The following is a 25,015-nucleotide window of genomic DNA, read 5'->3' as shown; positions in this document are numbered from 1 at the left end:
GACCACATCATCCTCTTTATGCATGTTGTCTTACTCCAAGCTGTATAGGCATGAAAGCCTACTACCAATTAAGCATATTAGGTGATGTGCATCTCTGTAATGAGAAGGGGTGTGGTCTAATGACATCAACACCCTATATCAGGTGTGCATAATTATTAAGCAACTTCCTTTCCTTTGGCAAAATGGGTCAAAAGAAGGACTTGACAGGCTCAGAAAAGTCAAAAATAGTGAGATATCTTGCAAAAGGATGCAGCACTCTTAATATTGCAAAGCTTCTGAAGCGTGATCATCGAACAATCAAGCGTTTCATTCAAAATAGTCAACAGGGTCGCTAGAAGCGTGTGGAAAAGCCAAGGCGCAAAATAACTGCCCATGAACTGAGAAAAGTCAAGCGTGCAGCTGCCAAGATGCCACTTGCCACCAGTTTGGCCATATTTCAGAGCTGCAACATCACTGGAGTGCCTAAAAGCACAAGGTGTGAAATACTCAGAGACATAGCCAAGGTAAGAAAGGTTGAAAGACGACCACCACTGAACAAGACACACAAGCTGAAACGTCAAGACTGGGCCAAGAAATATCTCAAGACTGATTTTTCTAAGGTTTTATGGACTGATGAAATGAGAGTGAGTCTTGATGGGCCCGTGGCTGGATTGGTAAAGGGCAGAGAGCTCCAGTCCAACTCAGACGCCTGCAAGGTGGAGGTGGAGTACTGGTTTGGGCTGGTATCATCGAAGATGAGCTTGTGGGGCCTTTTCGGGTTGAGGATGGAGTCAAGCTCAACTCCCAGTCCTACTGCCAGTTTCTGGAAGACACCTTCTTCAAGCAGTGATACAGGAAGAAGTCTGCATCCTTCAAGATAAACATGATTTTCATGCAGGACAATGCTCCATCACACGCGTCCAAGTACTCCACAGCGTGGCTGGCAAGAAAGGGTATAAAAGAAGAAAAACTAATGACATGGCCTCCTTGTTCACCTGATCTGAACCCCATTGAGAACCTGTGGTCCATCATAAAATGTGAGATTTACAAGGAGGGAAAACAGTACACCTCTCTGAACAGTGTCTGGGAGGCTGTGGTTGCTGCTGCACGCAATGTTGATGGTGAACAGATCAAAACACTGACAGAATCCATGGATGACAGGCTTTTGAGTGTCCTTGCAAAGAAAGGTGGCTATATTGGTCACTGATTTGTTTTTGTTTTGTTTTTGAATGTCAGAAATGTATATTTGTGAATGTTGAGATGTTATATTGGTTTCACTGGTAAAAATAAATAATTGAAATGGGTATATATTTGTTTTTTGTTAAGTTGCTTAATAATTATGCACAGTAATAGTCACCTGCACACACAGATATCCCCCTAAAATAGCTAAAACTAAAAACAAACTAAAAACTACTTTCAAAAATATTCAGCTTTGATATTAATGAGTTTTTTGGGTTCATTGAGAACATGGTTGTTGTTCAATAATAAAATTATTCCTCAAAAATACAACTTGCCTAATAATTCTGCACTCCCTGTATTTACAGTCTTGTGTTGATTCAAAGGTGGTGGCAAGCTTTTGAATTGTACGTGTGTGGTGAATCCTTTGGAGTCAGGACACTCCTCTCGGCTAGTCAGTTCATAGACTGCAAATCCACATATGGGCATCTATGCGCAAAGCGACAGCGAGACCGAGTTTCTGACTCTGAGCGATTGACCCAATCAAGGACCGGCCTGTGCGATCTATGACAGACACTGCACCGGAGGGGACCCTGGCTGAAAGCGGAGCTGTGGCGAGGGCACAGGACAGCTGCCAGGGGCTGGAGGAAGCTCAGGGTAAGTAGATTTTTTTTTTTTTATTTGTGTAGACCTTCCCTTTAAGTGTGCAATTTACCTTCTGTCAACAGGTCACTTATATTAGGCATGCCAAGTCTCCTGTGGACGGTCTACATGTGTATATGCTCATGTGATGTTTCTGTTTTTTTAGTGGAAAAAATATATCTACCTATAATAAATCAATTTTACAAATAAATCGATATTAAATATAGGTAACAGTTTATATACAGGTCAAATATACAAGCCATCTTCATTGGATTGCTTTTATCTTTTAGTAGTTTTTTCTTTATGTAGTTTTACAGGCTGACAGATTATATGCCATAGATTATATATTACATAATATATAATATAAATAGCTTTTGGAAAAGACCAATGTCATAACTTCTATACATGGTCATAGGATCACAATCATAGTGATCTATAGAGTTACATCAATGTTATCTAAATAATATGCTTTTGAACAATTGTTACTGGTTCTGATATGTTTTATGTTGTATTAGGTTGTATGTTGTGTTTCACAGATATACTGTATACCATTTTGATGTGTCTAAATACCTAAGGACATGCAGCCTAGCAGAAATGATAATAGAGATGCAGAGTTTTTAGTAAATGTTTTTACTGATTTTAGGGACGAGTATTTGGCCTGATGAAGTACGTTGAACCCACAAAACATGTGGCCACTGCCTAAATAAAGAATTGTGTTCTTACACCTTTTTAGTGTCATCCTTTGAGGTAAGCCACCTCTTCCTTTCAATTGTATCAGTTTGAACCTAGTTTTATCTCATTCCAGGCAGCTCTTTCCTCCACTTGCATGTGTAAGATAGAAAGTGATGTATTTTCTTGAGTGCACTTTGCAAAGGATTGCAGAAATTTTGTCAGTGCTATATAAATGTGTAGTAATTACAAAAAAAAACGCCCATTAATGATACAATCTTGATTGTACAATCTTACCAAATATGTAGTAGAAGGGTAAACTGAGTGATTATACTTTGATGTGCTACTTTAGGAATTCCCGCAAATACTGTACATAGAAGTGTCTCATTGATGAGCACCATTATTAAGCAAAGGGTTTGCAAATTGAGATCCCTTAGCCTATTTTGCCACTATAATGCAATTGCCAGGTGGGATGTGACTGCACATGACCCATGGCTCTCTGGACACTAAGCTGAGTTGTGATGATAAGCAAAATATACTGTATATATACGGTATATACATAGTAGCAGTAAAAAGTATGTGAACCCTTTGGAATTATATGAATTTCTTCACAAATTGGTCATAAAATGTGATCTGATCTTCATCTAAGTTACAACAATAGACAATAACAGTCTGTTTAACTACCTCCCAACCACGTCACGCCGATGGGCGTGGCCACGGCGGCAGCCCAGGACCGCCTAATGCCTATCGGCGTAAAGTCCTGGGGCTCTGTTTTGCAGGAGATCGCCAGCAGGCTGCGCGCGCATCCCCTGCTTGGTGAGCGGAGCGCCTTCAGTCTCCAAGTGGTGATCGCCGCTCGGGAAACTGTTAGATGGCGAAACCGCCGTCTAATTAGGGTGTACAGCGCTGTAATTAGGCTGTACTAGGGTGACACGGCTGTCCCCCTGGGGGACACAGAAGTGATCCGCTGTGATAGGCTGAAGCCAATCGCTGTGATAGGCAGGCGGGGGGAGGGAGGCTAGGGAGGAAGGGTTATTTAAATAATAAAAAAAACTACAGACATTTTATAAAAAATAATGAAATAAATATTTATAAAAAACAAACAAAAAAACCTGGAGGTGATCAGACCCCACCAACAGAGCTCTGAGAAAAGGGGGGGGGGGGGGGGAGATCACTTGTGTGCTGTGTCGTGCGGCCCTGCAGCTTGGCCTTAAAGCTGCAGTGGCCTATTTAACCACCCTGGCGTTCTGATAAGATCGCCAGGGAGGCTGCGGGAGGGTTTTTTTTAAATTAAAAAAAAACTATTTCATGCAGCCAACTGAAAGTTGGCTGCATGAAAGCCCACTAGAGGGCGCTCCGGAGGCGTTCTTCCGATCGCCTCCGGCGCCCAGAATAAACAAGGAAGGCCGCAATGAGCGGCCTTCCTTGTTTTGCTTACACCGTCGCCATAGCGACGAGCGGAGTGACGTCATGGACGTCAGCCGACGTCCTGACGTCAGACGCCTCCGATCCAGCCCTTAGCGCTGGCCGGAACTTTTTGTTCCGGCTGCGCAGGGCTCAGGCGGCTGGGGGGACCCTCTTTCGCCGCTGCTCGCGGCGAATCGCCGCAGAGCGGCGGCGATCGGGCAGCACACGCGGCTGGCAAAGTGCCGGCTGCGTGTGCTGCTCTTTATTTGGCGCAAATCGGCCCAGCAGGGCCTGAGCGGCAGCCTCCGGCGGTGATGGACGAGCTGAGCTCGTCCATACCGCCCAGGTGGTTAATGAAGAATGGCCTGGTCTTTAGGAGGATTTAACACTGCGTTCCTCAAGTGGTTAAACTAATACCACACAAATAATTAAATGTTTCCATGTTTTTATTGAACACACCATGTAAATATTCACAGTGCAGGTGGAAAAAGTATGTTAACCCCTAGACTAATGACATCTCCAAGAGTCCAATTAATGAGATGTTGGTTACAGCTGTCCTGCCCTATAAAAACACCAGTTTTGGGGTTGCTTTTCCCAAGAAGTATTGCCTGATGTGAATGATGCCTCCCACAAAAGAGCTCTTAGAAGACCTATGTTCAAGAATTGTTGACTTGCATAAGGGCTGGAACCCACTAGAGCGATTTTCTGAGCGTTTAGGGAGCGATTCAAACCGCTAGTGATTTCCCTAAACGCTCAGCTAATGTTAATGGATGGGCCAAATTCCACTAGAGCGATTGCGATTACCAAATTGCAAAACTCAGGACATGCAGCATTTTTAGCATGTAGCGTTAGTGGTTAGCGTTAGCATTTCTGCAATGCAAAGTATATAAACGCTTAGCGATTTTGCTGGCGTTTTGAAGTTACTGCACACTGTAAAAAAATTTAAATTAATTGAAAGGACCAATCAGAATTAAAAATGCTAATCACTAAAAAAATCGCTGGCAAAAACCTTACACTTTTTAAACTCGCTACTAAAAACGCTCATGAAATCGCTTACAAAACGCTCATACAAAACGCTAGCAATTGCGATTAGCGATAGTGTTTTGTAGTGGGTTCTAGGCATCAAGCTGGAGAGGGTTATAAAAGCTTTGATGTCCATCAGTCCATGGTAAGACAAATTATCTATAAATAGAAACAGTTCAGCACTGCTGCTACTCTCCCTAGGAGAGGTCTTCCTGTAAAGATGACTGCAGGAGCACAGCGCAGAATGCTCAATGAGGTGAAGTAGAATCCTAGAGTTTAAGTTAAAGACTTACAAAATTCTCTGACATATGCTAACATCCCTGTTAGCGAATCTATGACACGTAAAACACTAAACAAGAATAGAGTTTATGGGAGGATACCACAGAGTAAGCCACTGCTGTCCAAAAAAACAAACAAACATTGCTGCACGAGTACCTGGATGTTCCACAGCACTACTGGTAAAATATTCTGTGGACAGATGAAACAAAAGTTTTGTGGAAGAAACACACAACACTATGTGAGGAGAAAATGAGGCACAGCACACCAACATCAAAACCTCATCCCAACTGTGAAGTATGGTGGTGAGGCATCATAGTTTGGGGCTGCTGATGCATCAGGGCCTGGACGGATTGCTATCATCGAAGGAAAAATGAATTACCAAGTTTATCAAGATATTTTGCAAGAGAACTTAAAGAGAGTCTGAAGCGAGAATAAATCTCGCTTCAGACCTCATAGATAGCAGGGGCACGTGTGCCCCTGCTAAACTGCCGCTATCCCGCGGCTTAACGGGGGTCCCTGATCCCCCAAATCCCCTCCGTAATGCGGGGGAGCGCTTCCTGGTTGGGGCAGGGCTAACCGCCGCAGCCCTGCCCCACGCGCGTCTGTCAGCGCGTATCTCCGCCTCTCCCCCGCCCCTCTCAGTCTTCCTTCACTGAGAGGGGCAGGGGAGAGGCGGCGATGCGCCGCTGACAGACACGACTGGAGGCAGGGCTGCAGCCGTTAGCCCTGCCTCCAGGAGCGACCAAGTCTGCGACCAAGTGTCGCAATGGGGGGTTTGGGGGTGAAGGGACCCCCGTTCAGCGGCGCTATAGCGGTGGTTTAGCAGGGGCACACGTGCCTCTGCTAACTATGAGCTCTGAAGCGAGATTTATTCTCGCTTCAGAGTCTCTTTAAGGCCATCTGTCCACCAGCTGAAGCTCAGCAGAAGATGGGTGTTGCAACAGGACAACGACCCAAAGTATAGACGTAAAGCAACAACAGAATGGCTTAAACAGAAGAAAATACGCCTTCTGGAGTGATCCAGTCAGAGTCCTGATCTCATCCCGATTGAGATGCTGTGGCATGATGTCAAGAAAGTGATTTACACCAGGCATCCCAAGAATAATGCTGAATTTGAAACAGTTCTGTAAGGAGAAATGGTCAAAAATTACTCCTGACCATTGTGCACGTCTGATCTGCAACTACAGAAAACGTTTAGTTGAAGTTATTGCTGCCAAAGGAGGTTCAACCAGTTATTAAATTCAAGGGTTCACATACTGTTTCCACCTGCACTGTGAATATTTACATAGTGTGTTCAATAAAAACATTTAATTATTTGTGTGGTATTAGTTTAAGCAGACTGTGATTGTCTATAGCTGTGACTTAGATGAAGATCAGATCACATCTTATGACCAATTTGTGCAGAAATCCATATAATTCCAAAGGCTTCACATACTTTTTCTTGCTACTAAATTTAAATCAGCTTGCATTTAAAACTCCATTATTCCACTTTTCCCTACAATTGGATTCCTCCTCCATGTTCCAGGTTTAGATGGGGCCCCACAAGAACATTCATACCCATTTTGTTTATAAATGTAACCATTGACATCTTAATTTTTAAGTGTCATAAGGCAAACAAATTAGTTACGTCTTTTCATACTCGAGTTCGTCATGTTACATTTGACTGATTTGATTGAATGCAGTGATGATCACATTTAGAGTACAAAGCTAACAGCTGCCCGCAGCTGCTCCATAAGCGTAAATACTAACCACCATCCAGCTTGTCTGCTGTGTACAGTAAATGAAAACAACATATGCTGATAGCTGTATTCCCATCAAGCACTTGAGTGTTGAGGGAACAGTAAATGAATGAGAGGGAAACATTAGCTAAAGATCAATTAACATTTTCAGAATAAATGAAATGTTGTAAGTAGCTCTATTAGGAACTTGCGTAATAGTGATAAAAAAATGGAAATGCTTGAGAAGCAAAAATGAAAAGGAACTGTTTTTGCCATGATTTTGAGAAAGATTTTATGATACAAGGGTCTTTTAATACACTCTTCAGGTGTGCAGTGCTGCCACCATACCCAAATCCGATGCTGAACGATGTGGCCAATATGTGTGCAGGATTTCCAATCACATCATGTCTGAAGAAAAAAAAAAGAAAAATCTGCAATTAGAAAATGTTCCACTCAGTCCAGGCCTCCATATCAATGCATAAAATAAACTGAAAATAAACTGATATTAAAAAAAAATTAAAAAATCAAATGCACACTCCCACAGACCGAGTTGGGAAAATACAGTAGGAGTAGGGGAACTACGTAGCCCTGGAAGTGTCCTCTGGTTGAACTAAAACTATCAACATAAAGGTGCCCATTCAGGGCCGGGACAAGGTCTATCACCAACAGAGGCTGAGCTGCCCAAGTGCGCCCCCCCCTCTTAATCGGCCACATCTCAGTTATTGTTCCTCTTTACAGGCTGGTGTATATAGTGAGCTGCTCCACAGGACTGCATTTGGCACGCATACAGTGATAATCAGTAGTGGAGATCACTTGAAGTCTTTTTTTGCTATGAGTTTTAGGTAGCCAGGTATAGGTGCCCCCTGGTTAGGTAGCCAGGTACAGGTATAGGGGCCCCCAGTATCACTCGAGGTATAGGTTCCCCCAATATAGGAAGCCAGGTATAAGTGCCCCCAGATTTCATTCAGATACTTGATATTCTCCTACATCTTCAAAACATACTAATAAGTCAACTGGTTTCCCCCCAAACAATCCTATAGTGAAAATATTAGTCTATGACTATGGCAGGGATTAGATAGTGAGCTACTCTGAGGACAGTCAGTGACATGACTATGTACTCTTTACAGTACTGCAGAAGATGTCAGTGCTATATAAATACATAATAATAATAATAATAATAATAATAATAATAATAATGTTAGGACATTACACTATGACTTTGGCAGGGATTAGATAGTGAGCTCCTCTGAGGACAGTCAGTGTGTATTCTGTAATGTGCTGCAGAAGATGTCAGTGCTATATAAATACATAATATTAATATGGTAGGACATTAGACTATAAGTATGGTAGGATTAGATTGTGAGCTCCTCTGAGGACAGTCAGTGACATGACTATGTACTAGCGGGAGAACGGTGGGGGACCCAAAGGAGTGCCAAGGGACCTCGAGGGCTACAGGGCGCTGGAGGAAGCCCCAGGTAAGTACAGATTTCCATTTCATTCCTCTGCTCTAAGGTCCCTTTAAGGGTACTTGGGTTTCCTCATGTCATGCTGGTTTACAATTCCCCACAAACATTTATGCCACAGGTTCCCAAAGGAAAACGTTGGGAAAAAGGAGAACAACCATGGAAAGCAGAAACAAACTGCAAAATACTGAGCAAATACATAGATATAAAAAAGAGCATGTTTTTATTATCATGCGTTATGCATTGTTTCTGAATATAATGTGCACATTTACACAGAATGGCCATGAAAAGGACTTTCTATAGTTGTGTCATTGAGACTTTTATATGATTTTGTCTGCAATCAATTTCAAATGTTTGCAGTAAAAATGCTTTACACATCATCTCAAAGAACTGTTTTTTATATCTTTACATCTATATTTAGATGTATTTATACCCATAATTTTTAGTTCGTCCTGCTTTCCCTTACAGCTCTATTTTTTATATGAATGGAGTGAAACTCAGGCCTGAGTAGTAAATTGTGGCTGCCCCTCCCTGCCTCACTAAGCTGTTCCCGTTGGCTAACTGTCATCATCTCTAGTCATGTGACATTGGTGGCATGATCAGTTGGCCCTGGTCTTCAAGTAAACCAGAACAGGTTTCTCTGTACCCTTAGAAGAGGTAAAACTGCAACACAGGACTTTGTGTGTGGGAAGTATTTATACATGGTGTCCATAGCAACTGTATGTCTGTTCTTCAAAATAACAATTGGATGTACTGTATTCATGCAATATCCAAGTGGAGTCAACAGTCATTCTCACATGCACTGAGGAAGGTGACTATAAGACACAGCTATACATTTCCTCCTTAAATTTCAGCTTGTTGCATCAATGATCGCCTCAGAGGACCGGAAAAAAAATCAAGATCTAAATGCAGCATTTGCTCAAACGATGGTACTGGCTCTGTTCATTCATTTGAATGGGAAGAGCTTAAACGACAAGCGCCATCCTTTACCACTGCACAAGTGTCCGTGTGAACCAGCCCTTAGGGTCAGTGCACACCAAAAAGCACTAGTGTAATCGCAAACACTCATCGCTTTTTGTAGTGATTTTTCAGAGCGATTCTAGGCATGTGCCTAGCGATTTTCTAATCATGCCTAGCAATTTTTGGAGCGTTTTGGTGTAACGTTTTTTATTTTTTGTTACAGTAGAACTGGAACTGAACAGCTTCTGTAACAAAAATGCTTGGAAAGTCGCCCACATCTACCACTTTTCAGAGCGATTTTCCACTTTCCTATACTTCACATTGAGGCTGAATCGCCTCAGAAATCAGCAGAAATGCTGCAGGACCCGCGTTAAATCACATTGCTCTGGTGTGATCCATCCAATTCAAATACATTAGCCAAGCGCTTTTCAAAGTGCTAACGTTTTTAAAGAAGTTACAGCTATTGTAATTAAGCAGCCATTTACACCTACCTCTCCTAAAGTCAAGAAAGCAAAACATACCATTAATATTAATATGAAAGTCTCCCCTTGACCATCTATCAGGCATACTTCTTAAACTGTGTAATTTCTGACCAAATGTACCAGATGTGAGGCTTGGGCCTGTTGGGTCATATCATGACTCTGCCAAGCAGACAGATCTTTTAAAGGGGAACTGAAGTCAGTTTATTTACTTAATTTACCATAAGAGCACAGTTAATGATTACACAAAAATCTGTAATGTTTACAAGAAAAAAAAACATTCTTAACATTCAGAAAGCAGATTTACAGCTTTGGCCTCGCCTCACCCCCTTTTTCCTTGGCAGCCAAAAAAACAAACAAACAAACAAACTGTTACAAATGACTTAAAGTGGATCCGAGATGAACTTTTACTCATTGCATAATTGTGTTCCTTTCCTATTGTTTATAGGGCATTCCTCAAGCCAAATACTTTTTTGTTTTAGTTTTAATACTCTAATTCCCTATAAACTAAACGAGCCAGACCCACAGGTTTTCAGAGAGCCGAGGCACTTTCAGACAGTAGCATGGGCTCATGGGAGCTCAGTCTGGGCAGGAGGAGGGGGGAGGTATTACTAGCCAGAGATTTCAGAGGCAGAGACAGAGGGGAGGAGGGAGGAGGAGGGGGGATTAGGTTTTTTTGCTCAAAATGCAGATAAGCTTGCCTCTGTGTAATGTTTACAAGCAACATGGCTGCTGTCATTGTATCACATGATTAAATAATCATATTCTATTAAAACTGTTTGCAGCTAGATTTGCTGTGTAAACGATCTAAACTTTACATAAGATATATAGACAAGTTACTTGTTATAGTTAGTTTTTCATCTCGGATCCGCCTTAAGGAGCCATCCCAATCAAACAGCACAGCATGTGAGCAAGAAGCGCTATCTTGTGGTAGGCTGAGAAAATAAAATATGACAACACAGCTTTAACTAAAGAATCATTTTATTACAACAATATATGTGGGTTGTAAAAAACACATAGGGCCCATTCGCACTATGCAATTGGGTTTCAATACCATCGCAACACAACGCTGGCAAAAAGTTGCACCGTGTATTAAAAACACAGTGCAACCATACAATGAAGCTTGCAATACAATGAACTTATGCTTCACTGCCACTGTAAATGGGCACATTGCCTGGTTAAAGCTACCATGTCAGAACCCGCCACACCACTCTTAAAGCGTGATAACTGATCTCCAGTGCTGCGTGCATGCTTTGCATAGTATTGCATATAATTTTGTTTGTGCTGCTCATCCCCTGGTATATATTATTTTCCCCTGTGAGTGTGCATAACCACGCCCACCTCCAGCACAGTTAAGCATATAAATGAGCGGAGCTCATAGTTCAATCAGTAGCTAGTAGAAGGTGAGGTGTTTTTAATTTCCTTTCTCCCATTTAGTTGACCATTGGGCTTTGGGAATAGTTTCCACTAGAACGCTGATTAAAAAAAATAGCATTTTTGCCTGGTTAGAGTAGGACTCACCAGATTGGGGACACTGGCGCAGTTGGTGAGCTTAGACGTGTTGGGGCATGGCCAGGAGCCCCTGTCACTGCTTTCCTGTTGTGTGCTGCAGCCCCTTTGTATTTATATATTTCTTATGGAGACTAGGGATCTCCAGTGCTGCGTGCATGCTTTGCATAGTATTGCATAAAATTTGGTTTGTGCTACTCATCCCCAGGTATATAAATACTGTGTATATATATATATATATATATATATATATATATATATATATATATATATATATATATATGTATATATATGTATATATATATATATCCCCACCTACCTGTGTCTGCCTCGTTAAGATGTCAAAGAGGATATATACGACAGAAGAGGCCTGGGCCATTCTGCAGGACAGCAGCGGAGGGCAAAAACTAGAAGCGTCAGATGCGGAGTGGCTTCCCTTAGAAGTCTCGGAGTCGCTGATATAAAGTGTCCAGCCACCACCAGCTCAGCGAGCTAGGAGAGAGGAGCAGGCAAGGGGCACTGATCCTGCTATGAACAGTGACACTGATTCTGCTACTGAAGGGGGATCACCTCAACCAGATGGGAGGGCAACAGGCAGTGCGGTTTCTGCAAGCATCGTCAGTCAGTGAGGTCAGAGGGCTGCCAGGCTAAGGCAGAGCATGTGATCAAGGGTAGCACAGAGGCACAAGCTACCCTATGAACTTAGCAACCCACTGTGGTCACCCTCTACTATGGAGGCTCCAATTATCCCTGCCTTCACAGCCAAGTGGTATACGAGAGGCCATTGAGAGCATTCAACCACTGCATTTTTAAATCTGTTTATTACAGACACTTTCTCTGTAATTTGTTTGTGAACAGACAAATATTTATGGCCAGAAAACAATAGCGGCCAATCCCACCTCACCTTGTGTGGCAAAGTGGAAGTCCACAAATACATTTTTTTTAAAAACGTTTGGGAGCCTGCCTTTCCACATGGGTCTTACAAAAAAAAAAACCCAACACCACTACTAGTCCAAGGATGTATGCCCATATATTCTGCAAGAATGTCCAGAGTCCGCTATGAAATGCTGCCAAGTTGCTTGCATTTTAATAATAACACTGTTAATCTTCCCTGTGACAACCCAGCCCATGGCCACCTTTTCATATTACGGACCCTCATCAACCACCTTAACCAGAAATTTGCGGACACTTACATTGAGGAGTCCCTACTCCCATTCCATGGAGGGCTAGGGCTAAAGAAATATATCCCCAGCAAATGATCCAAATACTGGGTCAAATTATACAGGTAATAAGTGGGACCGGGTATACCTAGGTTAAAATCTCTGAGATGCCAGTGTGCCCAGGATATCATGGGGATAGTTGATGACATTGCCTCCAGTAACCTTAGACAATCCCTCGCCTGTGCCCATGGAGCGTCCATCATTCTCAAGCCTCTGGATTTTATGAGTTTACCAATCAAATCTGAAATCTTGCTCCCAAATAAACCAGATCCTACGTCAGATCTTGTTGGTTCTTCTTTGTGTTTACATTTCCCTCGGTCACATGAGGTGAAGACAGAAAAAAGAACATGGACTGTGGGAGGAGCTAAAATTTATAATTAAGGTCCTGAGAGGTAGTGGGTGGTGAGGCCACTACCCATTTGTTCTGCCATAAATGCATAAGGAAACACTATATGGGGAATCAAAAAGCACTGCATATGGAAATACAGTACAATTCATCCACTGTTTTATTTTTCATTTTTTACTTTAAAGAAAACCTGAACTGAAAATTAAAAGTCAAAATAAACATACACAAGTCATATTTACCTCCTGTGTAGTCTACTCCTTAATCTCGTTCTCCTTTTCCGCGTCCTGTTTGTCCACTGTGGTCAAGGGAATTCTCTGTCCTCCATTTTGAAAATGGCCATTACCCCATAACAGCTTTCTGGTCAGCACACAGTTAAACTATAACATTGCCCACTTGAGCCATAGGGAAACATAGACATTACTTGGCACATCAGTTGTCCTGCGCAAAAGGTGGATCAGCGCATCACCAGGCCGCCTCAGAATGGCCTCGAATCAGAGGTGCGCTGAGCCCCCCCAGAAACTGCAAACGCACCTTGAACCCAAACAGAAACTCTGCATATACACTAAAAGCAAAGCTGTTAAGTGGGAGCAGCTGACCAAAAATGAATTAAATTAGTATTTTATCCCACAAGTGGGGCTTGCACACTTTTGCAGGTAGGCACTTGTCTGTTTTTAAGTAGCGCTGTTCATTTCCTTGACATCAGTTGTCCTCTCAGCTGTAACTGACAGCAACTGATAGATTTTAGTTCTTTCAAAATGTTGTCAGAACTGGAAGGGATCATTGTCAGAAGAAAATGGTGAGCTTCTGAGAGGAACTGATGGCAAGGTAACTATGTAATGTTCATTTAAAGTTACCTCGTGTGTATTTTAAATAATTTTACTCAGTAGAGGTTCCCTTTAAAGAAAATATGTAATAAAACCCCCCTTCCCCCTAGGGAATACTTACCTCGGGAGGGGGAAGTCTCTGGATCCTAATGAGACTTTCTCCATACTCTTCACACTCCGAGATCCAGCGCTGGCAGCCCCTGAACATCGGAGAGGTAAATATTTACCTACCGTGATCCAGCGCAGACGCAGCAGCGGCATTCTGATTGGGCTCAGGCGGAAATAGCCTAGCCTGATCTACTGCACAGGTGCAGGCGACTTGCATCTGCGCCAGTAGAGTGGACCAGAATGGGCTCAGCTATTTCCGCCTGAGCCCGATCGGCAAGCCGCAACTGCATTGCGCTGGACTGGGAAAGTTAAATATTGCAGGCGCTACTGCATCTGCACAACAGCTGGTACACTTGTCGGCTGTATTTTGAGGTCTGCCAGCGCAGAATCCCATAAGCTTAGGAGGATGGAGGAAGCCGAGCTGGAAGGGGTGGCAGCCAGGAAGGGGGGCAGTGGGCACAGCGGTGGGGGGGGGGGGGGTGGACCCCCTGCTCACCTGGGTCACTCGTCCCCACTCCCCCTCCAGCTATTTGCAAATGCAGCAAGTGGGGAAGCATTTACCTTCCTTGAGGGAAATTGTTTTTTGTATTGCCTTTCATTGCCTACACGGGTATCCGGGCTCCGTGAAAATGTTGCAAATCTGGACTCTATTCGATTTTTTAAACCGGATCCTATGAACCATTTTTTTAAAGGGAACCTAAACTGAGAGGGATATGGATGTTTCCTTTTAAAAAATACCTTTTGCCTGGCAATCCTGCTGCAGTAGTGACTGAATTACAGACCTGAAACAAGCATGCAGTTAATCCAGTCTGACTTCAGTCAGAGCACCTGATTTGTATGCTTGTTCAGGGGCTGTAGCTAAAAGTATTGGAGACCCAGGATCAGCAGGAGAGTCAGACAACTGGTATTATTTGGAAAGGAAAATTCCATATCCTTCTCAGTTTAGGTTCTCTTTAAAGTGTGCAAAGACGGCTGCTATTTTTAACATTGGTATCCATGGCTTCAGTTTCGGTCCGGGCCAAGTCACAGATTTTAAACAAGAGTGAACTGACCCTTATGCATTGTGCTGTAACGAGCAAAGTTTTGCAGACTGTAACAAAGTGTAATTCAAAGTCTATGAACACTTTACACCTCACTTTACACCCATCTTGAAATACAAGGCAGATCATGCAGAGCATTGCTAGTAGTGCACTTATTGATGTGCACAGTGCTAGTCAATAACGGTGCACATTAATCAGGTGCTTCTTTGCCTGCATTACATCGAATGCCTCCGCAATATTTTTTTTTCTGTATATTATACAGAACATTTTTTACATTACAAGGTGCTAGCATGATTGAGGTGACACAGCAGCAAACCTCATAGGGAGATTTTGTGAGAGTGGTTAAAATCTGGAATATACTACCTCAGGAAATAGTTATGGCAAACTCTATGGGCTTGATTCACAAAAGAATGCTAACTGTTAGCACGGCCGTTTTCGCGCAAATTTTAGCGTTTGCGCACGATCGTGACTTTTTGCGCGCAAACTTTTTCGCTTTCAAACGCCAATTTTTGCATGAAATCGTTATCATTTTTCGCGCGCCAACGTGAATTTTCGCGCAAAAACGGTAACGAAAATTCGCGAGAAAACGGCCGTGCTAACAGTTAGCACTCTTTTGTGAATCAAGTCCCATATCTGCATTTAAATCGGGAGTTAATGCTTTCCCTGCTTCAAAGGGTATCCATGACTATAATTAATAGGTATTTTCCAGTGGGGTTGATGCATGGATTTATCTGACTGCCATTTGAAGTTGGGAAAGAATTGGCCCAAGCCTTGAAAGGTTTTTTTGCCTTCTCCTAGAGTCCAACTGCAAACCTCCCAACTATTTGAGAAAAGAAAGAGGGGCAAGTTCAAACACACCCACACCCCCGCCACATCTCTAGTCACTGATACCAGAAAGAATTCATATATGGTCCGGCCGACGTCATCTGGACGCTACTGCGCAGGCGCAGTAGTTCTTCGCCTGCGCAGTAGCATCCAGATGACGTCGGCCAGACCACGTGACCTGCGCCGTGGAGCGCAGAACAGGCTGACGATGTTGCGATGTTTAATCTATGTCCAGTCAGAGCCTCAGCACCACCTGCTGGACGTAGATTCGTACTGCATTGGTCCAGAACAAGTTAAAGACATTTTTCAGTATAAAAAATAAAAATATTTACATAAATCGGTACAGGAGTCTTGAAAGTGGGACAAATGAGGAAGAAAGAGGGACAGAGGGGTTGAGTGCCCAAAGAGGCACTGTCTCTCTGAAAAAGGGACAGTTGGGAACTATGCATCTGGGATATGTGCGGGTTCAGGACAGGTTTTTTGTTTTGTTATTTTTCTGGTTGAACTTGATCGACGGATGTCTTTTTTCAACCAAACTATGGTACACCAAAGGTATACAGCGCCTGCATCCACCCAATCATGTTAGCAGAATTTCCCCATGAGGCTTACTGCTGAGTCCCCTAACTAGCACCTTAGATTTAATTCTTATATCAAATCGAATGTCTAATCTATTAAAAAGCTGTCTAGTGTTTGGACCCCTTAACTACTTGCGGACCGCTCCACGACAATTTGGAGCAGGGGTCGAGTCCTGCGTGAATGCGGGTGTACAACGTCCACTTACTATTTCTTGAGCATGGGCGCCATCCACCATAGCAGGACTGGATTGCTGGCTGCATTTTATTCAGTGACACTGACAGTCAAGTCTGCCACTCTGCCTGCCACTGCCAGATATATTGCCTGATATTGACCTCTAGTCTGCCACTCTGCCTGCCAGTCTCAGATATTGCCTGATATTGACCTCTAGTCTGCCTGCCAGTGCCAGATTATTGCCTGATAATTGACCTCTAGTCTGCCTGTATCACTGCCAGATATTGACCTCTAGTCTGCCTGCCAGTGCCAGATAGATTGGGCACTGTTGTGATTTTATTGATTCCAAAACCTTTAGAACTAATTATTGGAAAATCATGACGATTAACAAGGTTGCCCAAACTTTCGCATCCCACTGTATATATCTTCTTTTTTTCGGGTTGGGGGGGGGGGGGTGAGGCGGCCAGGGTTGGGTGAGTCCATTCACCTCTTTTCCCAGGACTAGATCCCTGAATTGGAGTGAACGCGGCGGCAGCTCCAGGATCACTCCACGCCGATTGGTGTGAGTGGCTGTTATTGGGGCTTGCAGGAGATTGCGCGCGCTGATCTGCGTGCATCTCCGCTCTGATGACGGAGCTCCGCTCTGCCTTCACTCTCCCAGCAGCGTTTGCTGCTCGGAGACTGTTAGACGGCGAAACCGCTGTCTAATAGCCCTGTACAGCGCTGCGATCTAAGGCAGTGCTGTACTGTGGACATCCATGTCACACGGCTGTCTCCTCTAGAGGCAGGGAAGTGATCCGCTGTCATAGGCTGAAGCCTATGACAGCCGATCACGCTGATTGGCCGGCAGGGGGAGGGAGGGAGGGGGGGGGGTTTAGAAGATAAAGAAAAAAATAATCAAATATTTATTTAAAAATAATAAAGTGTGGATCACTTATGTGCTGAGTTGTGCGGCCCTGCAGCGAGGCCTTAAAGCTGCAGTGGCCTATTTTGTTAAAAATGGCCTGGCCACTAGGTGGGTTTAAAACCGCGGCCCTTAAGTGGTTAAGATGGATGGTCTAGCAAAGGGCTGGTGCACACCAAGAACCTCTAGCAGATCCGAAAAACGCTAGAGGTTTTTGTAGCCGATTTTCAGAGTGATTTTAGGCATGTATAGAGAGGTTTTCTAAACATGCCTAGAATTTTTGCAGCGTTTCTGTGTAGCAGATTACAAATATTGTTACAGTAAAAGCTGTTACTGAACAGTTTCTGTAACAAAAACGCCTGGAAAACCGCTCTGATCTAGCGTTTTTCAGAGCGGTTTTCCACTTTCCTATACTTTAACATTGAGGCAGAAACGCCTCAGAAATCTAAACAAAATGCTGCAGCCCTCGAGTTTGCGTGTGTGGGAAAAACGACCTGCTCTGGTGTGCACCATCCCATCCACTTTCATTAGCCAAGCGGTTTTCCCCCTGCAAGCATTTTAAAAAACGCTTCAGAACCGCTCTGGTGTGCACCAGCCCTAAGGCAGGGAACTTTGCAGAATCACATGCATTTCCCCCACATACTGGAAGCACATACTGGAAAACACACGTGATTCTGCTCAGTGTGTTCCCTGCCTATGGCCTCTTTCACACAAGAGGCAAAACTGCATACCTGTGGGCACTAAGCGCCTTCCAGCTGCAGTTTAAGAGAACAACTGAATTGAATAAGGGCCTATGTGTCCTTTAAAAAAAGTAATGTCATGTAAACAATTTGTAATGTAAACATAAACAGTTTGGCTGATTAGATGAACTTGGTTATTCATTCTAGTTCAAGTTGCTGGTTGCTGATCTACTGTAATGGCCCATACTCACGGGCAACTTTTAGGGCCTGTCGCCAGCACACGTGAGCGTGTGGGCGACAGGCCGGCGACAGCTCCTCGCCAGGTCCCTCCGCGTACACACGCGGAAGAGGGACCAGCGGCGCGACGGAAGCTGTCGCCGACGTTCCTCCTCCACCCGCCGGAAGCTCCATATACTTCAATGGAGGTTGCTGTCGCTAGTCCGCGTACTAACGCGGACTAGCGACAGTTGTGGCGTGGTTGCAGCGGCGACTGTCGCCAGGCGATTGAGCAGTTCAATCGCCCGGCGACATCAGCGACAGGCGACAGTTCGGGGTGCGCGCCCGTGCAACGGCGCATACTCACGTGCGACCTGTCGCCGCAACACGCGCGCACCGCGTGTTGCGGCGACAATTGTAGCCCGTGAGTATGGGCCATAAAGCTACAGTTTACTGAACTCAGGCTGTTCTTTAGCAGCTGCAGACACTGAGACTTTCCTTGGACTAGACCTTTTTTTCACAGCCAGCTGTAATTCTATTTAATCCTCTGTATTTTGTATGAGTAATAATTTAGTTCTCAGATGCTTATGTGGCAGAACTGAGACAGGACTATGGCTAGAGGGGAAGCATCTGATCAGGTGTTCTGTACTGAGTGCTTCAAAGGAAATTATGTTTGAAAGAGGGGGGCATATCTATCAAGAACTTTGGCTGCGGATCATAGCAACTGACAAGCAATATGAATATACTTAAAAAAAAAAAATAATAATAATCCCCACACCTAGCTGGATGCTGAAAGCAAATACAAGATAATGTCACCCATTTTCAGTTCGATCGTATTAATCATGCCTACATGGGGACTGAAGGCAATGAATCCACTTCCTTTCAGTATCGCCTGTGCAGCAGCTGGTCACTTGCTAGCATTACGTACAGGAAGTTGAGAAGCATGCATTGCATTGTCACATCTGAGTGTGGCCACGATTTCGCTCATGCACAAAATAATGCAGTTTCCTGCTTCTGGTAACTGCACCACGTGTCAAATGCTAACACACATGGGATTGTAAATGTTGATATTCATCTGCATAAGGCCTCTTTCACAGTAGGACGTTGCGGTTTGATGCCACGTTAAAGTCGCAACGCAAATTTCAACGCAACGCCCCAAAAAAGTCACAACGCAAGTTAATGCCTCATTATCGTCGCATACTGGCAATGAAAATGACGCTTCCAAGTCATTACTGAGCATGTGCAAACAGTCTAACTCAGCTAATAACGTGTATAACGCACTGCATGCAGTACTTTCACTTAACGTGCAGCGTCAGTCACCAACGCAATGTGTGCACTGTGAACAGAGCACTGATTTTTCATTGCAGTGAGTTATTCTGCGTTAAATGTTGTTGAAAGTGCTGTGAAATGTGAAACTGGCCTTAAGTTTTTTTGCTGGGTAATATTTTTACACCTCGTCAATAAAATGCCTTTTACACCACCAGCCAGCAAATGCTCAGAATAATTTTGACAGTACTTTTTCACCTACTTTTGACACCTTTCCATTGCAGAGTGCTGAACAGTATTTTTAACCAGAAGATGAGAAATCATCTCCTAATAGTGAATTAAATAAAGGCCATAATGGGCTCTATTCACAATGGGCAGTTTGGTAAAATCTTTTTGAACGGTAAAATATCTCATTTGGTATTATACACTTTTTTTTTCCAAATTCACTCAAGTTTTCCCGCACGAGGCAGAAGTTCGGTAATTTACCAAACAAACATGTCTCAATTAACTAAGCCCTGCTCGGTAAGTGTCACTTACCAGCATGTACCAGGTCAGCGGGCAGGCAGGGAGCTGTGTGCGTGACTCAGGGTGCGTTTCCATTAACGCGAATTTGCATGCGTTCTCCGCATGCAAATTTGCATAACCAATAAAAGTAAATGAACCTGTGTCCACTTGTCAGGAAAACGGAGCGTTTTCTTGTGCAGGAAAAATCTGCACAGCAGAGCCATCCGAATTCAGACACCGCACACACCGCATGCGATTTGCATACAATGTATTTAATAGGGAATTCGCATGGCGTTTTTGTATGCGAATTTTCATGCGAATTCGCATGAAATCAAGGAAAAAGCACACAGGCACTGCCATGGTTAAATTCGCACACAGCGTCATCCATGCGAAATCGTATGCGAATTTGCGGTAAAATTTGCATACAACCGCATGCGATTTCGCTCCTGCATGCGAATTCGTCCGTGGAGAATCCGCGGCGATTCCCCAACGCACTAGTGGAAACGCACCCTCAGAGGTTTTCTGTCCATTGCAGCCTGTCATCCCTTTAGATGTGCTGCATCCACCAGGGGGAGCTCTTCTGCATACATTTGAAATCGGCGCCGGTAGACTTGGGCGCAGGATACAGCCGGTATATGGCTGATCCTGCTTCTGCACAAGTCCGGGCCGTGTTAATTACTATTCCCCCTCCAGGCCGCCAGTGGCGTAGCTACAAACCTCTGGGCCCCGATGCGGAATCTGGATGTGGGCCCCCCGGCAACAACAGCCCCCCCTCCCCCGGCAACACCCGACGCACACACATATCCGAATCCCTATAGCCAGCTATAGGTCCCCCCAGTATAGGTAGCCAGGCATAGGTAAGCCAGTATAGTTGCCCCCGGTATAGGTTAGCCAGGTAGGAGCCTCCAGCATAGGTAGCCAGTATAGTTGCGCCCAGTATAGGTGAGATAGGCAGGCACCGCCGGTATAAGTTAGATAGATAGGTGCCCCCAGTACAGGTTAGCTAGGTGGGTGCCTCTAATATAGGTAGCCAGAATAGTTGCCCCCAGCATAGGTTAGATAGGTAGGTGCCCCCAGTATAGGTTAGTGAGGTAGGTGCCTCCAATATAGGTAGCCAGTATAGTTGCCACCTGTATAGGCTAGCTAGGTGCCCCCAATACAGGTTAGATAAGTAAGTGCCCCCAGTATAGGTTAGATAGGTAGGTGCCCCCCAGTATAGGTTAGATTAGGTAGCTGCCCCCCAGTATAGGTTAGATGAGGTAGGTGCCCCCCAGTATAAGGTTAGATGAGGTAGGTGCCCCCCAGTATAGGTTAGATTGGGTAGCTGCCCCCCAGTATAGGTTAGATAGGTAGGTGCCCCCCAGTATAGGTTAGATTAGGTAGGTGCCCCCCATTACAGGTTAGATTAGGTAGGTGCCCCCCAGTATAGGTTAGATTAGGTAGCTGCCCCCCAGGATAGATTAGGTAGCTGCCCCCCAGGATAGATTAGGTAGCTGCCTCCAGGATAGATTAGGTAGGTGCCCCCCAGTATAGGTTAGATTAGGTAGGTGCCCCCCAGTATAAGGTTAGATTAGGTAGGTGCCCCCCCAGTATAGGTTAGATTAGGTAGGTGCCCCCAGTATAGGTTAGATTAGGTAGGTGCCCGCCATTATAGGTTAGATTAGGTAGGTGCCCGCCATTATAGGTTAGATTAGGTAGGTGCCCCCCAGTATAGGTTAAATTAGGTAGCTGCCCCCCAGGATAGATTAGGTAGCTGCCCCCCAGGTTAGATTAGGTAGCTGCCCCCCAGTATAGGTTAGATTAGGTAGCTGCCCCCCAGGATAGATTAGGTAGCTGCCCCCCCAGGATAGATTAGGTAGCTGCCCCCCAGGATAGATTAGGTAGCTTCCCCCAGGGTAAATTAGGTAGCTGCCCCCCAGGGTAAATTAGGTAGCTGCCCCCCAGGATAGGTTAGAGTAGGTAGCTGCCCCCCAGGATAGGTTAGAGTAGGTAGCTGCCCCCCAGGATAGGTTAGGTAGCTGCCCCCCAGGATAGGTTAGGTAGCTGCCCCCCAGGATAGGTTAGATTAGGTAGCTGCCCCCCAGGATAGATTAGGTAGCTGCCCCCCAGGATAGATTAGGTAGCTGCCCCCAGGATAGATTAGGTAGGTGCCCCCCAGTATAGGTTAGATTAGGTAGGTGCCCCCCAGTATAAGGTTAGATTAGGTAGGTGCCCCCCCAGTATAGGTTAGATTTGGTAGGTGCCCCCAGTATAGGTTAGATTAGGTGGGTGCCCGCCATTATAGGTTAGATTAGGTGGGTGCCCGCCATTATAGGTTAGATTAGGTAGGTGCCCGCCATTATAGGTTAGATTAGGTAGGTGCCCCCCAGTATAGGTTAAATTAGGTAGCTGCGCCCCAGGATAGATTAGGTAGCTGCCCCCCAGTATAGGTTAAATTAGGTAGCTGCCCCCCAGGATAGATTAGGTAGCTGCCCCCCCCAGGATAGATTAGGTAGCTGCCCGCCAGGATAGATTAGTTAGCTGCCCCCAGGGTAAATTAGGTAGCTGCCCCCCAGGGTAAATTAGGTAGCTGCCCCCCAGGATAGGTTAGAGTAGGTAGCTGCCCCCCAGGATAGGTTAGAGTAGGTAGCTGCCCCCCAGGATAGGTTAGGTAGCTGCCCCCCAAGATAGGTTAGGTAGCTGCCCCCCAGGATAGGTTAGATTAGGTAGCTTCCCCCCCCCAGGATAGGTTAGGTAGGTAGCTGCCCCCCCAGGATAGGTAGGTAGCTGCCCCCCCAGGATAGGTTAGGTAGGTAGTTGCCCCCCCCCCAGGATAGGCTAGGTAGGTAGCTGCCCCCCCTAGGATAGGTTAGGTAGGTAGCTGCCCCCCCAGGATACTTTAGGTAGGTAGCTGCCCCCCAGGATAGGTTAGGTAGGTAGCTGCCCCCAGAATAGGTTAGAGTAGGTAGCTGCCCCCCCAGGATAGGTAGCTGCCCCCCCCCAGGATAGGTTAGATTAGGTAGCTGCCCCCCCAGGATAGGTTAGGTAGGTAGCTGCCCCCCCCCAAGATAGGTTAGGTAGGTAGCTGCCCCCCCAGGATAGGTTAGGTAGGTAGCTGCCCCCCCCAGGATAGGTTAGGTAGGTAGCTGCCCCCCCAGGATAGATTAGGTAGGTAGCTGCCCCCCAGGATAGATTAGGTAGGTAGCTGCCCCCCAGGATAGGGTAGGTATGGGCCCCCCCCCCCATAATGGAGGGGGGAGCCGCAGCGAGGGCAGCCCGACCTCTCCCTCCCTTCCTCTCCCCGGGCCCCCCCCCCCCCTCAGATGCAGAGTGAGCACTCACGGAAGCGCTGTAGGCAGAACTCACCTCCGTCCCTGGTTCCAATCGCCACTGATCTCCTCCCGCTCTGTATAGGTGCTGATACACACACTGCCGGAAGCAGTGTGTGTAACAGCTTCTATGCAGAGAGGAGATCAGCGTCGATTGGAACGCAGGGAGGTGAGCCCGCCACGGACATGGGCCCGCCGGGCCCCTCACCTGCCTCCTCAGGAGCCGGGTCCGGTCGCCATGGCGACCGTTGCGTCCGCGGGCCCTACGCCATTGCAGGCCGCCATGGATAGTGGGGGAATGATATAATTCGGCTTCCAGTGATTGCTGGAGGCTGACTTATTATGTTTTTTAAGCAACCTCAGCTCCGTCTTCTGACGGCGCCGACTTTACTCACTGAGCGCTGCTCAGTTGTGATTCCCCTTGTAGTCTATGGTTGCGCCGGCTGCGCCCAACTCTAGCAGTGCCGAAAACCACCGCTCCGGCTCTTCTATATGCCAGAATACAGATTTACACATCTAAAGGGATGCAGGAAAGCCCTTTGAATTGTTAGCTTCCTCTGCTTTGTTACTGTGAGAGACCCACCTGATACCCCATCGCATCAAATCAGAATGAAGAAGCAGGCTGTGTGGCTCTCCCTATTGGCTTCCTGGCTTTCCCAAAAGGCTGCCTGTCAAATCCACCACACAGAGACAGCATGGGGAGAGCGAGTTATCGGCTGCTGTGAGCTGGAGAAAATGCAGAAATCTTTGTGAATTGACATTTCTTGAAGTAATTACCGAACAAGTCAGTAATTTACCTCACAAGTTGGAAACTCTGATTTTCTGTGTGCATATAAGTTTAGTTAATTGTAATTTGGGAAGGTGATTGGTAAAATCAGCTGTTTTCAGCATTACCCAATGCGGTAATGCTTTGTGAATAGGGCCCGATGTTTCTTTGTACAATGCTATTACATCCAGCAGACAAAAGGTTAAGAAACTTAATTTAATCCTGGTGCAGCTAGTTAGCAATCATTGTTCTCTTCCATTGCTGAGTGAAAGGAGGGATTGACTTGCTTTCCTTGCAAAGATATATGTTGTCTGTGATCTTCGCTGGTAAGATAACTATTGTTAAACAGAATACAGCAATATTGCTGAGACAAGCCCATTGCTGAAATTACATATGTAAATAGCTTGTGTATCACATTTGTATATAAACTATGACTCTAATGTTAGAGTGTTAAAATATTCAGCTTCCGATATGTGTTGTTAGGTAGAATAAAGGGCTTACTTTGAGTAGCTTTTTGTTCATGGCTTATGGCGGGACTACTTATGTTCCAATGAGCTGTCAGCCATACACAATCTGGGATATAGGAGCTCAGTTCTGGTTTACTTTTGTAATATTGGAAACTGATAATACGGGACAGTGGTCATGTGACATGGTTGCCCATTACCATGGAAATCCAACTCTGTAGAAGATTGGACTGCTATGAAAAAAAAAAATGGAGAAACATAGGATGACCTATTTGCCTGTATCTGAGTAGTGTGCCATTGTAAATGAGTTGCAATGTTTTAGGGCTAGCTCACACTAAAAATCGTTAAGCTTCAGGCCTGGAACCCACTACAAAACGCTATCGCTAATCGCAATTGCTAGCGTTTTGTGTGAGCAGTTTGTAAGAGATTTCATGAGCGTTTTAGTGAGCGATTTTAAAAAGTGTAATCAATTTGCCAGCGGTTGTGTAGCGAT

The 25,015-nt window shown here is 45.1% G+C and overlaps 1 protein-coding gene and 1 long non-coding RNA gene across 2 annotated transcripts in view; one reads left to right on the top strand and one right to left on the bottom strand.

Moving 5' to 3' along the window:
• Positions 1-7,171: 7,171 nt before the first annotated feature.
• On the bottom strand, positions 7,172-24,649 carry LOC137549761 (uncharacterized). The gene is made up of 2 exons (XR_011026852.1): positions 24,560-24,649; positions 7,172-7,301 (listed from the first exon to the last, which is right to left on the bottom strand). It is a non-coding gene; the product is annotated as an uncharacterized lncRNA (long non-coding RNA).
• The window catches only part of LOC137549735 (CTD small phosphatase-like protein 2-A), a 93,530-nt gene continuing 77,473 nt past the window's right edge, over positions 8,959-25,015 (top strand). The window contains exon 1 of the mRNA XM_068271224.1: positions 8,959-9,013. The gene's annotated coding sequence lies outside the window, so the exon portion shown is untranslated. The remainder of the gene's footprint in view (positions 9,014-25,015) is intronic.

The sequence above is a fragment of the Hyperolius riggenbachi genome, chromosome 1 (genome assembly GCF_040937935.1).
Source record: "Hyperolius riggenbachi isolate aHypRig1 chromosome 1, aHypRig1.pri, whole genome shotgun sequence".
NCBI classification, from domain to species: domain Eukaryota; kingdom Metazoa; phylum Chordata; class Amphibia; order Anura; family Hyperoliidae; genus Hyperolius; species Hyperolius riggenbachi.
The sequence above is the reverse complement of the archived record's forward strand: the minus strand, read 5'-3'. Positions and strand labels throughout refer to the sequence as shown.